Raw genomic sequence first — 17,415 nt, forward strand, 5'->3', positions numbered from 1 at the left:
TATTTAAAAATGATAATAATAATATAACCAAGAGAATAATGATAATGATAGTAATAATAATAATTAAAAAAGGATTGTCAGTATTTTTTTCTGGGGGGACGCAGGGGTACGCCTACCCCTAAATGTTTTGTGAATCTTTGTACTTTTGCCCTTTTCCTGTACAGTGGTACCTCGGGTTAAGTACTTAATTCATTCCGGAGGTCCGTTCTTAACCTGAAGCACCACTTTAGCTAATGGGGCCTTCTGCTGCCGCTGGAGCACGATTTCTGTTCTCATCCTGAAGCAAAGTTCTTAACTTGAAGCACTATTTCTGGGTTAGCGGAGTCTGTAACCTGAAGCGTATGTAACCTGAGGTACCACTATATTTATTTCCCCCAATTTGAACTATAAAATGGTGATTTCCTTGAGTCAAAATGAAAGTTCCCCAAAACATCTTTTTAGGGGGGAAAGCACTGATGATGATGATGATGATGATGATGATAATAATAATAATAATAATAACAACAATGATAACAATGATAATAATACCAACCACCTTGCCTGCCCCCCCATCAAATGCCTCTCTCTCCTTCCTCACCCCCCTCCCCTTATGGCTGAGCAAGCAATTCTGCAGAAGCACGACCTTCCCCCTTCTTGTTTAACTTTTCTCCGCCGTGAGGCGTGTGTGTGAGAGAGAGGGGGGTGGGAAGGACGGGGCTGAGGGAAGAAGAGAGCTCCCCCCCCCCTCTTTTTCCTTTCCTTCCTTCCTTCCCTCCCTCTCCTCTTCCCCCCTCCCTCCCTCCTTCCCCACAATGCCCTGCGAGGACGTTGACAAGTGGATCCAAGATGGCGTAGAAAAGCAATGACAGGTAAGCCGGGACTTCCCCGTTCCCTCTCGGGGAGGGCGAAGGGCGAGGAGGGGGGCGTGGGCCGACCGAGGGGCTCGGCGGGGCCCCGGGGTTCGGGGCGGGGTCCTCCGGGGTCGGGTGGGGGGCTGGAGCGAGGAGGCCGGAGGCCGAGCGGGGCCGGCGGGAGAGAGAGGGCCCTGGGGGCGCGGAGGGGCCTGCGGGAGCCCAGCAGCTCCGGGGCTGTTTCCCCCTCGGGGGTCCCGGTTGCCTCAGGGCGGGGGGGGAGGGGCGAGGCGGGCCGCGGGTTTGAGCCCCGGCCGCTCCGGGGGAAGCGGGACCTTCGAGCTGAGGAAACCAGAGCCACCCACCGATGGGTGGGGTGCGTGTTGGCGGGCGGGCGCGTGTTTTGGCGGATATTTTTCTTTTCCAAACAGTTAAAAGCGGGGCATTTCAGGCCGGCGAACGTGGAAGCTTTTATTTAAAGGGCGGGGGGAGTTAAAAAAAATCAAAACACAAAAAAACCCCAGACGCAACTCTTCAGGTTCGCGGGGACCCAAGGGCTCAACTAGACGGGCCAAGAAAAAGCGGTTTATATGCGCGATATAATAACCTCACGGCGCCAGGTGGCGCTGCCGAGCGACGTCGTCCTCCGCCCCTTTTCCCTGTTTAAATGGACGGCGCTCCAAAGTGCGGGGTGGGGGGGTGGGGGGTCTGGATCCAGCCCGGGTCTTTGTGGAGCTGAGCAGGGAGGACAAGTACTCCAGGATTTGAACGGGAGGCTTCCCCTCCTATCGACACCCGCCCCCCAACTCTCCGCCCCTCCATGATGGAAGTTGGAAATAAATACTAGATTAAAGGAAAGAAAGAAAAAAGAAACGCACGAGAGGTTGGAGGGGTTGCTGTTTCGGAGATGGTTGGGACGGGCAATGGTGAAATCGGAGATTGGGGTGGCAGGGAAATCGGTTCTTTTGTAAGCAGGCAAAAGGTAGGTGCCTGGAAAAGTAATGGCGTGGCAAGCCAGCGCAGGCCGTGCTTAGATCAATGGCGTGGGGAGTAAGGGAAAGTTGTGACCTTGCTCCCTTTCCTAAGTTAAAATGTCGATGGAAGCAAGTGAGATTTTCAAATGGAAAAAAGTTCTATGTCACAGAGGCTTGCTTTTCTTTGGTGGTTCAAATACTATTACTGTACTTTTTGGTATTTTGATACACCTTAAACTAAGGCAAGGTACTTTTTTTTTTTTTTGCAACACCCCTTCCCTTTGCAACTAGACTTGCTTGCACAAAAGTTGATGGCCAGTATTAATTGTACTAGTTGTACTTGGAATAGGCCCACTGAAATCAAGGGAGTTTTAAGTAAATTAAGTCAGTTATTTTAAAGAGTCTGCTCTGAGTATGATGAACATAGGATGTTGCCCTGGAGAAATAAGCTTTGTGAAATACAATGTTAAAAAACAACAACATTGATTGTAACTTCCTGGGTTGGGATAGCTTATGGAAAGGAATTTTCTTTCCAGTGGAAGCTATATTTTGGGCTCAAGGCCTGCCAGGATTTACTACATAGTTTAGCCACCAGAAATAACAGAATGCTGTTCAGGCTTGGAACTCAAAACAACTTCACAGTTATGTGTGACTGAAATTAAGGATATGTTGGTGAAATAGATTAAGCAAGGAGGGAATATGCTTGTGAGTGTAGTGCAAACTGGAAAAAAGGCTGTTTGAGTAACTTGGCTGAAGCCACACCTGAGAAACAGCCTAAAAAGTAGGAATTACTATTTCAGTACAGTATTAAAAGTAACTTTGATTGAATATTAGAGTGATAATATTTGCAGGGTCAAATATGCTGTGATCACAAATGCTGTGAATGAGGCTCTTCACTTTATAAAGGGTGCAATTCAGCACACACTTTCAAGGAAGTAAGTCCCTTTGAATTCAGTGATCTTCTTAGTAGAAAGGTATAGAATTTGAATGTCCATGTAGTTCGTGGAAATAGACCTTTTAATTTGAGGAGAAGCCCAAAACCATAGCAGTTATTTTGTGTATATTTTATTCTACGATTATTCATTTGGTAAAAGTGCAGCTTATTTATGTCATAAAATTTATTCGCTGCATTACTGTTAAGAAACAAACCTCAAAGCAGTTTACAAATTTTGAGATGTGGTTGTGTAGCAGCTGGCTATTGTAAGATACATACAACAACATTTTCTCACTCCCAGGGTCCAGAATCTTGTATTGTAAATGGTAAACATAATTTCTAGTGGTTAAATGATTTTTTTTTTAAGTTAAGCACTTTTAGAGCAAAGACTGAAAAAAAATTGTAACTTTTTATATTGTATTTGCTTAGATAGGTAATTAGTTCTTTTTAGAAAACCTATGTCAGCAAACAACAGTTTCAACAGTTCCCAGACTTAAAGCTAAGGAGCCTACTAATGGAATTCCTTTGATGTCTTTGGAGTCACGTGATGGTCCCACCTGTAGTTGATTCTGCTGTTATGCCATAATGCCTTCATGGTTGTTGCTGATACCCTCTGTTGCTGATCTTCCTTGTAATCCTCCCACTTTTGAGAATTATTGTACTACGGCTAACTTAAGTATAATGAAATCTATGGGCTGAAGGACTTTAATCTTAGCAGAGCTGGTTATGTAAGCAACGCCTTATTTGCAGCGAACTTTCATGTGGATCTGGTTTAGGCTTATAGAAAATATTCACAGTGCACCAAATGCATAGTGGTGAACGAGTGAGGAAGTTGATGGCTGCTGTAACAACATTTATATGCTACTTTCCCACCACTCATTGGCCCTCAAAGTGGCTTGCAGTTGATAATTTAATGTTCTGTTGGAAGCGGCTGCCCAGAGTGGCTGGGGAAACCCAGCCAGATGGGCGGGGTATAAATAATAATTTATGATGATGATGATGATGATGGATAACATACAAAAAATTCTGGTGACAGCCCCCACAATCATCCATGCATTTGCTAGGTCAGCCTTCACCAATTCCATTAGTTCCACCCAGCAATATGCCCATCTGTGTTATGGGTATAGTGGTGCTGATCTCCCTTGTGAATTCATTGAGATAATGTCTGTGAAGAGTGCTTCGTAAATGCTAAATATTATTAATATTTTATTATCTTTTTTCCAGTGTAAGAAAGTACCCAATCTGTGCCATAGATATAGGACCATCAGGCAGATCTCCCTTTGGCTGCTTTGTAGCAACAGAGTAGATGCCTGAATGCAGCTCAAGAAAGAATGAATGAAAAGGAAAAGAACTCAAAAGAAGAGATGCAGGCCTCAAACTGGTGTTTGGTAGGATCCTTTTTTAATTTGGCAGAGTAAAACCTATACATTTTCTCAAGTATTTCAATTTGTAAACTTCCATGGGGAGAATAACCAGATACATTTTTTCCTGATGGAAGAATCCCTTGAGAGTAAGGTACCTAAGGCTGCAACATACTAAACAGGGAGTAACGCTATAATACGAAACTTACTTACTTCATTGAAATCAGTGGCACTTGAATCTGAGTAGGTATTCATAGCATTGTGCTGTAAGCCTCATTGAACACAATTGTACTTCTGAATAAACAGATACAGGGTTGCACTGTAAGGAAATAATCTTTGTAGGAAGATAATATCTTATCTCGTTACCCTGATGAAGATTTCTGATCACCTTTGGGCAGACGGTGGTTTGACTCTGCTGCAATACAATTTTTCTACCAAGCACCAATTTGAGGCTTGTCTCATTTTTTGAATATAGTTCAAGACAACTCTTTTTATTCACACACACATCTATTCTACAACTTAGTGTATAGCATAATGGGTGGAATTAATTTTTGAACTAAGTATTACAAAGTCAGAGAGTTGGAAGGGGCCTCAAAGTTCAACTAGTCCAACCCGCTGCTGATGCAGGAAACCTATCCCTGATAAGGGTTTGTAAACAGAGGCTGGATGTCCATCTAATGATGAAGAAGCCGCCATCTTCTGAGGCAGTCTGTTCTGTTGTCAAACAGCTAGCAGCATCAGGAAGTTTTAACGCTTAGTACAAATAAATTTTCTTTGTCATTTCAACCCATTGGTTTGGGGCCTACCCCTCGCAGATGTTGTTGTTCACCCTGCAAGACAGGGAAGTGTTATCTTCACTTTTATAAACACAACACAAAATATTGTACAGGTGCTCCCATTTAGAGTTTATGTTTAACCTTCGCTACACATTCACATTGACTATTAGTATACCACAATCATAGGCTAGTTGGTGTGCTGCTCAGTGGCAAATAGTACGTGTTGCAGAGGCTTTATTTGGATCTTCTGTTAATAATCTTGTGAATCACACTTGCTCTATTTCATTCATGCAATTTTTAAACCACTTAATGTAATAAAAATATTTAACTGCTTTATATAAGCACAGTAAAAATACAGTGGTACCTTGGGTTAAGTACTTAATTCGTTCTGGAGGTCTGTTCTTAACCTGAAACTGTTCTTAACTTGAAGCACCACTTCAGCTAATGGGGCCTCCTGCTGCCGCCGCGCCACCAGAGCACGATTTCTGTTCTCATCCTGAAGCAAAGTTCTTAACCCAAGGTACTATTTCTGGGTTAGCGGAGTCTGTAACCTGAAGCGTGTTTAACCTGAAGCTTATGTAACCTGAGGTACCACTGTACAATAGTACTGTGAAATCTTGGCTCTCGAGCATAATCCGTTCGACTCCCACAATGTTCAAAAACCAAGGCGCAGTGGCTTCCGAAAAATGTTCGAAAACTGGAACACTTCTGGGTTTTCGGCGTTCAGGAGCCGATTTGTTTGTCAACTAAGCCATTCGAGAACCAAGGTTCCACTGTATTCAATAAACCTACCTACAAGCTGGAAAGAAAAAACCCAAAACTATATACCACGGATAAAACTGAGCAGTACATAGAACAGAGAATTAAAATACAAGTCAGAGTCCATGAAAGCTTGTGTAAACATGGAAATGTTTAAGAGACGTTTGAAGGTTATTATTGCCTCTGCATCATATATTACAGTGATGGAGGGCATTCCAGAGAGTGGGTGCTACATAACCAAGAAGGTAGTCTTCCACCTTGTCACTATGTGACACAGGTGGCGCTGTGATCTAAACCACTGAGCCTCTTGGGCTTGCTGACCAGAAGGTCGGCAGTTCGAATCCGTGCGACGGGGGAGCTCCCGTTCCTCTGTCCCAGCTTCTGCCAAACTAGCAGTTTGAAAGCATGCCCGTGCAAGTAGATAAATAGGTACCTCTGCGATGGGAAGGTAAACGGCGTTTCCGTGTGCTCTGGTTTCCGTCATGGTATTCCATTATTCCAGAAGCATTTTAATCATATTTGTCACATGACTTGGAAAGCTGACTGTGGACAAACGCCGGCTCCCTTGGCCTGGAGATGAGCACCATACCCATAGTCACTTTTGACTGGACTTAAATGTCCAGGGGTCCTTTACCTTTACCTATTCTGCTGGTCAGGGAATAACTAACAGGGACTTCTCAGGAGGTCATAAAGATTGACTAGGGGTGGTATTCTGCTAGGTATTTTGGTCGTTTAGGGTTAGATGGCTCAGTATCTAGAGCCATCTCTGTATGGATCCTATTCATATTGTCTTGTTTGCAGTGATTTATAAGCCTACACGGAAGCCTTTTTTGGCTGGACGGTGGGATGAAAAAAATCTTATGTGGTGTGATGTAGCAGTCTTCTGCCTATGCTAGGTATAGTGCCTATACTTTACTGCCATGGCTGCATGCTTCATGGTAGTTACACCCTCCACCACATGCTAGTGGAAACACAGTCCCCATCTTCCAGAAAAGGTAGGTGTATAGTTGCACTTCCATTGCATTTTCTCTTTCAGCGGCTAGGAAAGGAAGGAGAAAATGCACAGCTAGTCAAAATCAGTGTTGTACTCTTAGAAAGCTCTTTGAGCAATAAAGGAAACTGGTATTCACAATTTACCTAGGATCTACATTTGATTCCTGAGCATGGTTTGGCCTATTTTTTTAAATAAAAAATAGACTTTATTGCTCATCCACATAGGTGCTCCTGCTCATTCACATTGTGCTAAACCATGACTTTGTGTAATGTTTGAATATGGCTGATAGCCCAGATTCCACTAACCTGGTGCACTAGCAGAAGCCAGTGCAAGAACTCCTGTTAGGGCAACAGGATTTCCCATCACTCCTCACCTTGCGTGCCCCTGTGCCTTCCCCAAATTTAGTCTAGAGGGTCAGGAGAACTCCTAGAACAGCATGCTGAGAAAGGAGATAGAGGTTGTTCCATTGAGCAAGCAGAAACGCTTGCATTTAGAAAAGGATCACCTTAGTGCGATGTTTAATTCCTCCCAACTTGACTGGCCAAGTCTTGTCTAGATTTTTTTTAAAAAAATGCTTTAAATAGCTTGCAATGTTATCTCAGAAAGGGTAGAAGTATTTAGGGCATTAATCTTTAGTTTTAAATTTTTAAAACAAATGTTACTGGTTTATGCATCTGATCTTTTTTTTTTAAAAAAATGCAGCATATCAAACAGAGTTAAAATAGACCTGCTACTGCTTTACATTGGGCTTCGCATTGAGCTCAGTTATATTTGTATTCCAAACTATTTATACTATTCATATCTATCTAGGAATTAAACAGGTTCAGCATCTCAAAGTGGATGGCGATAAAGTCACATCCTAATATACTCTGACACTTCTTTGCTATTCTGGAAATGTGATAATGAAAGCACCCTGCATTTTCATTGTGGTTCTGGCTTCATTTGAGCCATTGCAGCCACTTCAGGGATTCCATACACAAAACACATGGTGTTCATAGCTTTTCCTCCCTCTGCCCTATTTCCCCCCCCTCACTCACCTTTCACAGTGTATCTTGCTGGTGATAGACACAAAACAAGGCCTTGTTTCATTCATTGGTAATTCCAATTGTTACTGCTGTCTTAAACCTGTCTTAAAAGCAAGTTCCAATGCACGTCAAAGTGCAAGTAGACAAATAGGTACCACTCCAGCAGGAAGGTAAATGGCGTTTCCGTGCGTTGCTCTGGTTCGCCAGAAGCGGCTTAGTCATGCGGGCCACATGACCTGGAAGCTGTACGCCGACTCCCTCGGCCAATAAAGCGAGATGAGCGCCACAACCCCAGAGTCGTCTGTGACTGGCCCTAACGGTCAGGGGTCCCTGTATCTTTACCTTTATGTAGCCCATGCCAAGCAGATGCCAGGTAACTACTGGTAGGGACTAGTTCATATTTTGAGGGGGGGAAGAAGGCACGTTGTGCACACTCTGTACAATTGCTCAAAGTTGACAGATAAATGAAGATGACACATGCTCTCTTTGTTTATGTGTGTGAGAAAGTGAGTGCCACAGAAATATGCATATCCTTTCATCATGCCTACACACAGAGACATAGCATGTCTCAGATATATTAGCATGTTTCAGTATGTGTGTACTTGCAGTATTTGAAGTCAGCAGTGGGGCATTTAAATAAAGAAGCTTGCCCACATTTCTGCTAATTCATTAGAAATTCACCTTGTGTGTTGCCCTCATCGGGAAGTTGGACTTGTAGAAGCTTGCTGAGATGAAGATTCACACAACTGAGTATTATTATTATTATTACATTGATATAGGCATGGATGCTCAGAACTACAAGTGGAAGGAACTTTGTGGAAGATGCCACTGACCACTTTTGTCCTTTCCCAGCAGCCACTGCACTGCATCCCATGCTATTCAAAGGGGGCTACTGACCCTCTGGATAATTTATTCAAGGAGTGCAGGGAGCTGAAAATTTATTTTGCAAGCTCTCTTCTACTCAAGTTTCTTGGAATCCAAAATCATAAACTTTTTTACTTAAAAATAATCAAAGCACTTTTAAAAAAAAGAGAGCAGTGTTTAAAAACAAACCATGCAGGAGAAGCTTTAGTGAATCAGTGGGTCGTATGCAAAGGTGTCCACAAACAAGCAGAATGGACTTCAGTGCATACAGGTGGATTTCCTCTTCCCTGCAGCTCCTGTGCATGCCATCAGAATCTGCTCCCAGTGGTGGAGCATGTTCCCATGGAGCCTGGGACAGGGCACGGAGGGTGAAGGAGCCAGCTGCACATGGCCAGCCCTCGCTGTTGGAATACTCGCCACAACAGCTATGTACCCATCTCATGCGCCCTCCCCAAACGGCTTTGCAAGGAGTGTTTCCATGGCGGGGCTCAGAGGGTGAACAGAGCCTGCTGCTCCAGACTGCCGCTTCGGTGGTGAGGGCTTGCCTAGTGCAGCGGGTTCCATGGAAGCACTCCTTGCAAAGCCGCTCGTGGAAGGCGTGTGAGAAGGGCACAACAGTTATGTGCCCTTTGATCCCAGCCTCACCTTTGCAAGGCTGAGGCCCTTCTCATGCTCCCCTCCCTGTGTGCTTTTTCCCAGCCTCACAAAGCCACGCAGGGCTGACTTGGAGGGCGGTGTGAGCAGCATGCACCCAACCCAAAATTCGCCCGGGGCAATTGCCCTGGCTGCTCCCCCCCCCCATGCTACACCCCTATCTGCTTCAGAGGATTTGGGAACTCTTAAGACCAGATTTGGGGCTGTAGTGGGGAGGAGAAGAAAGTAAAGTCTTATTGCATGAGCAAAAGTCTGCTCATGCAACGATTCATTGACTTTCTGCTATGGAATCTTTATTTTTTCTTAGAGAATATAACATAAGAATATAAGAAGAGTTTGCCGGGTCGGGCCAATGGTCCATTTAGTCCAGGATCCTGTTCTTATAGTTTCCAATTAGATACCTATGAGAAGCATGCAAGCAAGACCCGAACACAAAAGCACTCCTCATTGCAGCTACTAGTCTTGAGAACCACACTCTCTGTAACTGTGGAAGGCATAGACACCCAGGCTAGAAGGCATTGATATTCTTATCCTCCATGAATTTTTCCAGTCCTTTTTTAAAAGCCGTTCAAGTTGGTGGCCATCCCAGCCTCATGTGGGAGTGAATCCCATAGTTTAGCTTGCTTCTGCCAGTGGGAGATCTATAAGCAGAACTCCATTCATGGGAATCTCTGGATATAAATCAATGTATTTAGAATTGTAAAGTCAGAGTAAGTTTGAGATCAAGGGAGCATTAACAGTTACACGCAGGGGGTAGGTTGTTAATCTGTCAGTCTCGCTACCTGCAAAAGGAATAGATGTTGCTGTGTTAAAACTGAACCTTTGCTGAGTCGTAAAATAGGTCTGTCTTTTAAAGTGATCTAAGTTAGCTTTGCAAGTCCTACTGTGATTTTTTTTTATGATACAGTCTCCAGAAATACATCTGGTATTCAGAACAGACTGAATTAGCTGAATGTTGTGTAATTCTTTGGGTTTTCAATGCCTGGGGACTATGTCTCGTGATCTTGCCTGTTTATAAAGGGACAATACTTCCAAGAGATTTAGTGGGTAAACAGTGAAAGGATAAGGGAAGCTGGATAGTTGATCTGCATGCTTGTATATGTTCAAATTGCCAGAAGTATTAAGCAAATTTCATATTCTCTAATTTGGAGGAACATGCTCCAGATTTCTAGTTATATGGGTGGTATTCAACTAAGTTTTACTTAGAGCACACCTGTTGAAATTAATGGTTCTAACTTAGTCACGTTCATTAATTTCATTTAGCCTACTCTGAGCAGGACATGTGTAGCCTGTGTGGGAGCAAAGGATACAAACAAGGTAGCTATCCACATATTGTTGACAAACTTTCTTTTTTGGAGATTTGCTTTGGCCTGCTACTGGTGTCCAATTAAATGAGTCTTCTTCAGCTCCCTGTTTGAGTGGTGATTCTGAATCCCAGCTAGAATTGTCCTCTGTATTGCTTGCTCTTTCTCTCATTTTGAAAATATGTCTATCCTTATTACTATACTACACAACACAACACAACACAACACAACACACAACACAACACTGAAATGTTAAAATCTTTCTTTGATTGTCCTTGAATCTTCCTGCCACACTTGCCATCCTCTTCAGCCACACCAATGTGGTGTGTCACACCCTTTGAGAACCCCTATATTAAAAGAAAACTGGTTGCTGCAGAAGATGAGTATATTTGTTTTGTACATATTAGCTGCTATCTTAACTGAATATAGAAATGTTTGTTCATTGGAAAATTACTTTTCCATTGAACTGTTAGTTCAGCAATAAAAGGGTTATGAAGATTTCAGAGACAGTGGACAGTTATACAGTCATACCTCGGGTTAAATATGCTTCAGGTTGAGCGTTTTTGGGTGGTGCTCCGCGGAGACCCAGAAGTAACGGAGCACGTTACTTCCAGGTTTCGCCGCTCATGCATGTGCAGACGCTCAAGCGGCAAATCGCGACCCACGCACACGCAGATGTGGGTTGCGTTTGCTTCAGGATGCAAATGGGGCTCCGGAACGGATCCCGTTCACATCCAAAGGTACCACTGTACTTCTGTTCCTACCCAGCTTCAGAGGAAACATACTGCTGTGCATTTTCAGGTGGCATCTGGGTCCACAACAAAATATTAGAGGGATATGCTGAATTCCTTTCCAGGAATTTGTTGAAGTGATGGGCTGTGAGGGCCGACCAAAGGGCCGACAAAGTTACTTACCTTTTTTAAGCATTGAAGTAGTTGAGTTTTTTTTAGGATTTTACCCCAGGAAATAAACTGCCACAGGGGCTGGATTAAACCGACCGGTGGGCTGCATTAGGCCCCTGAAACGGACTTTGGACATGCCTGGTAGAGGTAGTTGATAAAATCTGACATAATAAATAGGTATTCTCCATCCTACTGATATAAAAAAAAACCTCAGAAGAAACCAGCTTATCTATATAAGTTACAGTTACAGGTAATTTCATAAGTACTACCCAGATGAATCAGTAGTGTTAATATGTTGCTAGAGACATGTTTTGCATGCGTTCTGATAGGGCAATGGTTTTCAAAGTGTAGTCTAGGGAGGTCTGAAATCCCTTGGCAGCTTATCAGGGGAAAAGTAATGAAGGTCAATACTTCCAGAGACACAACTTGCTCAGCATTACTATGCAGCTGTAGGGGCATATTCCGTGTTCACGCAGGACAGAAGCAAGGACCAGCAGGCCTGGTGTGTACCATAATGAACACTGCACACTATGATATGCCTCAAAATCCTCTAATAATAGGGATTCCTCGGGAGAAAAGCTAATGTGGAAAGGGTTTTCTGAAGGTAGAATCAAAATCACTGTGCTGGGTGCTCCTTTTCAAAACTGGATTTTGATTCCATTTTGAGTTAGTGGGATTCCCTCCCACAAAACTTTCTAAAGTTTGAGATTTAAATGCAAGAGTAATAATCCTCTTAAGAATTTTTGTTGGGGGGGGGGGCAGTAAATGTCTTCATTATGAAATATGTTTTGTATGTTTCTAGACTTTGAATCTGGAATGCTTGATGAGGGATTTAAGCTAAACAGCAAAGTGTTGCTCCCCTCCTTAATGCAACATTTACAAACCCAAAGCTGTAGTATTGAATTTTTATAGTATTTCCAAGCAGCTTGACTTAAAACGTTTCTGCAAGTTTGCTTGCAATGAAAATTGAATTATTTTTATAACATTAGAAGTTAATTACGCCTTCAACCCAGAAACTGTAGAAAATAAATAAAAGATGAGAGATGCTTCTAATGTGGGCTCGATTTGTGGGTGTGTTTAATTGTTTGCACTCTACTTTTAGTGGGGGAAGGGATTAGCAGGCTGCTAGCACGCTAATAAGAATTAGTCCTTGTGAACAACATACTTCTATAATCCTGCATACACTTCACCACTTAACTGTCTCTGTTTCATGGCCGCTGGCTTTTAGGACGGTATGATCACATCTTATGCGGGGGTTCGGTTCCAAGAGTTCTACGCATGCACAAAAATCTACATATTGGTTTCTAAAGGATTTTCTTAGAGTGATTTTAATGTGATGCTAGGAATGAGGATTGCAGGATGCCAGTTGATCTGTTTTATGCTCTGACAGTTATGAGCAGTTCATGTTCAGCAAAGTTGACTGTTATAGTTGGGAGTCCTCAGGTGGATGTAATTCATTTAAGTGATACAGTGCTGACTGAAACATACCAGTACTTACTTGCCTCCATCCCTTTGCACCCCCCCCACACTCATACACAATTCTGTTGTTGGCTTACTTGGATGAGTTGTCTTAGCCCTTGCTGTGCCGCACAGACACCTGTGTGTGCGTGTGATTGCAGCCATAATTCCACTGTAGCCCCGATTCTCACTTTAGAGCAAGGATGGGGGAACCTGTTGTCAGATATTGTTGGAATCCACTAGCCCTAACCAGCTTGACGTATGGTCAGGGTTGAGGGGAGTTGTATTTCAACAACAATTGTAGGATCACGAGCTCCCTACTCGTTCAGTGTATTTGGGGGTGTATAGCATGTTAGGGAGACTTGGCAAAATGGGTCTTTGCAACTGGGTTCTATAAAAGGAATAGTCCCATACCAGTTGTTCTGATTTATATTTAAAGGAGCCAAGCCTCCCGAAACATTCCTCTCATTTTCAATTGCACTATGTGAAGCAGTAATAAAGGGAATAGCTCTTCTGTACGTGCCACTATGTTACACCGAGGACTTTCTCTTTTTGAAGATCAATCTGGGGAAAAGCTGTTCACACTGTGCTGTTCTGTATGGAATCCAATTAAAACCCTTGCCAATCTGCTACTATTGATAAGGAGGCCAATTGAAATCCTGCTTATATCTTCTTCATTGATCAGTGTGTTCAACAGAGGTAAATATAAAGCAAGATATGTTGCTGTGACATTCACCAGTTGGCGAGGATGATGGCAGGAGGGAGCAAGGCTTTCTTCTTGCTGAGCAATTCGGAAGAATATTTTGCCTAATATCTCTCAAATGACATAGATTAGAAACTTCGTTGGAAAAAAGTAAGCTATGAAACCAAATTACTGATCTATTCATTGGGCAATGAGTTGCATTACAAAATAAGTCAGAACTTGAATAAGTAGGCAGGGGTAGCCATTGTGCCACCCAGATGTTGTTGGACTTCACCTCCCATGAGCCCCAGACAGCATGGCTAATGGTCAGAAATGATGGTAGTCGTAGTCAGTGACATCTGGAGGGCAGCATATTGGCTACATTTGAACTATAACAACACTAAGCTTGTAGGTGCTTGCTATGTCACCATGCCAGTTTCCAGCAAAAGTATGACGGTGCTTGAAAAAAATTCAGCAAGTGTTCTAAGGCTAGAGTAGGGTTGCTAATTGGCCTTACCTATCTCTTTCCAAATTATGTACAAGAAGTAAGCTAAAAGGTAAAGGGCCCCTGGACCATTAAGTCCAGTCAAAGGTGACTATGGGGTGCGGCACTCATCTCGCTTTTCAGGCCAGTGGAACCAGTGTTTGTCCACAGACAGCTTTCTGGGTCATTTGGCCAGCATGACTAGACTGCTTCTGGTACGGGACACTGTGACGAGTGCCAGAGTGCACGGAAACGCCGTTTACCTTCCTGCTGCAGCGGTACCTGTTTTATCTACTTGCACGTGTGCTTTCGAACTGCTAGGTTGGCAGGAGCTGGGACAGAGCAACAGGAGCTCACCACTGTCACGCGGATTTGAACCGCTGACCTTCTGATCAGCAAGCCCAAGAGGCTCAATGGTTTAGACCACAGCACCACCCACTCCCTTGCACAAGAAGTAGATTTACATTGGCTAATTTTGCTTTGCATTTGGAGGAGCAACTCCTTTCAATATTCTCAACTTCCACTTTCATCCTTGCTCAGAGGATGTCATTTGAGATGCAGTTTTAATGTGACCAAGTAAGAAGGAATATGTCTACCTATTCTTCTTAATATCTTTGCTAGACTAATAACGGTGCAGATCACATGTGACTATAGGACAGGTAAAAGTACGTGATACTGTAGGAGGGAGAAGTTAACTCTTAATACTGTGTTTCCGTAACATTTTGTAGCACTAAAGGAGTAGTTTCAGCTTAAAGAATCAGCAGCATAGGTTTTATTTGGGACTTTTGTATAATGTATTCAGGCACTATTTTCATTCAAAGTTCTCTGTCCTACCCTTCCTAGCTGCTGTGATTAAATCAAAATATTCTGGGTGGGACGCAAGTCTCAAATGCATGGAGTGTGCAGCTGATAAATTTCCTGGTTTGGACTGTGTATTTGGGGGAAGCTTAGAAAACCACAGGGCTAAAAGCAGATTGTTGAGGATTGTTTAGGATAATATTCAGTAACTGTCTAAGCATTTTCCATATGTCCCTTGTCAAACATTTCTTTCTTGTAAAAGTGTAACTTGCTACGGGGCTTGAAAAGAATTGCCTTTGCATTTTAAATAAATGATACCTACTCTATTGGGACACTAATTGAAATGTCTAAAAGCTGTTATTTTCTTTTTTTATATACTTGGTATATTAATGTTATTGGTAATACCCATGCAAATGCCCAATTTCCTACTAATTCCAAAGAAAACAGGTTTTTTGTTAGTTTGCTTTACGATTGGCATGTAGTGTACTGCTTTCCTTCACAAGCTGCAATATCAACCATTAGAATGAAAAAAATCTTCAAGTGCTGTGAAACTGGTCTGTTTTTATTGTTGTTTTGTGTAGCGTGAACCCTGTTGGAATCATTCAGATGTTTTCAGTATATTTTGCAATGTTGGACCCTTCGTATGTGTTTGTATGATTGTGGATTAAAGTGCGGTAGATAAGAAAATGATCACTGATGGCTGTTTTGCCAAAGTAGCATGAACTAATGGCTGGGACGGGGAACTGTAAGTTGTTGGACATCAGTTCACATCATTTCCAGCCAGTATGGCCAATGGTTAGGATTCAGGAATGATGGGAGTTGTAGTCTAATAATAGGAGAGCCACATTCTAGTATAAATAATACTAGAAATAGTAGTTCTTGGGATGTTTGAAGAAATTTACAAGACTTAAAACTACCTGTAAGTGCTTCCTAGCCAGTGATAATATGCCTGTAGACTCAGAAAAGCCATACCAAAAAAGTTAAAGCTTTCACCACATATTTAACAGTACAGTGGTACCTCTGGTTACGTACTTAATTTGTTTTGGAGATCCGTTCTTAACCTGAAACTGTTCTTAACCTGAAGCACCACTTTAGCTAATGGGGCCTCCCACTGCTGCCGCGCCACCGGAGCATGATTTCTGTTCTCATCCTGAAGCAAGGTTCTTAACCCGAGGTAATATTTCTGGGTTAGCGGAGTCTGTAATCTGAAGCGTATTTAACCTGAAGTGTATGTAACCCGAGGTACCACTGTATTGTGTATTTAAAAGTGCTTCCATTTTTGCTAAGCTCCCTCCCCACATCATATGACCCACTAACAGCAGAGCAGTGGGGGTGCAGCTTGCTGAAAGGATTGTTGCCACTGTCACAGTGCAGGTATGAAGCTCAGTAGACTGCATTTACTTTTACAGTTGGCCAGGTTTTGCCATCTTTTGTGGCCAATAACTTAGGAGACTGATGAACTGTTAATAGTTTTCTCAAGCCTGTGAAAGATATGCACATAAGTTAGACATAGTTTTCTATATGCATCTGACCATTTCTTCTGACTCAGGACACCTCTGATTATTGTCAGAAGTGTGTGAGAACATGCCACTGGCCACTTGCTTTTTGTTGTGTTTTGGTAGTGCGTTTCACCCCCCTGTGACATAATGCATGATGGTGGCAAAAGTCACCTTCATATATACGAAGAAAATCACAGTAGTATTGGTCTTGGCATTGACTGACTGGCATGAAACAAAATGTAGGCAAAAGTTTTTTCCAGTGTAAGATGCAACAGAGGCTTTGGCATGGTGCTCCCTTTATGCAGTTTAGCTTCTTATCTCCTTGATTGGATAAAGGGCTTTTAAACACCTCCCCCTGCCGCTTTGTGACTACTGACTGAGTTCATCTCTCATGCATCTTATCTTTGAATCCTCTTTCCTTGAAGCACATGAGCAATGGTTCCTACCAGAACCACAGCTGTTGCTCACACTGGGGATCACACAGTGTGTGTGCTTTATGTGTATTGAAGTATTTTGATTGTTTTTTGGTTCCCGGGGAGTGGGGGAAGCTGCTATGGTGTGCAATAAATGGCAGTTCTGGGCCAGAACTTCCCCCCAAAACTTTTTGCTATGGGTGGTGGTGGAGAAATAGATATTACATCAGGAAGGTGAAGGAAACTGCATTCCCTCTTCTGCATTTTTTGGGAGAGGCAACTTTCGGCAAAACTGGAGAAACTGAGTTTTAAGCTGATTTTCATGTTGTATTTTCTGAAGGGGGTTGTAAAAGTTGTGGGCATGTGTGTGACTTTTGCACTCCTCAAAACTCTGGAAGGTGAAAGGGGGGACCCACTGGAAATAAATTGGAAAAGGCCCACTGTGGGGAGGCAGACTCTGCAGAAATTGTGTCCCCTTTCCACAGAATGAAGCCTCCACTGGACCAAAGAGCCTTCCGTCTGTGTGAAGGACACTGTTGGATACATCCCATTGCATTTCTTGCAAATGTTTATTACCTATTGGAGTGCTTGGAAGAGAAGGATGGTAATTTAAGCAGCCAAATAGTTTCTTAGAACTTTAAATTCCCTAACAAGCCATAACTTCTACTATTATTCAGCTATTATTTTCAAGATTTTGGGGTGCG

General features: G+C 42.9%; 1 protein-coding gene across 6 annotated transcripts in view; it reads left to right on the top strand.

Moving 5' to 3' along the window:
• Nucleotides 1-660: 660 nt before the first annotated feature.
• The window catches only part of HELZ (helicase with zinc finger), a 120,427-nt gene continuing 103,672 nt past the window's right edge, over nt 661-17,415 (top strand). For 2 of the 6 annotated variants that reach the window (XM_083727359.1, XM_083727361.1), the window contains exons 1-2: nt 768-848; nt 3,963-4,126. The gene's annotated coding sequence lies outside the window, so the exon portion shown is untranslated. Of the gene's footprint in view, nt 849-3,962; nt 4,127-17,415 lie in introns of all 6 variants that reach the window. The other 4 variants (XM_083727360.1, XM_083727358.1, XM_083727363.1 and 1 more) reach the window with 4 other exon arrangements.

Source organism: Podarcis gaigeae (assembly GCF_964106915.1).
Source record: "Podarcis gaigeae genome assembly, chromosome: 2".
NCBI lineage: Eukaryota > Metazoa > Chordata > Lepidosauria > Squamata > Lacertidae > Podarcis > Podarcis gaigeae.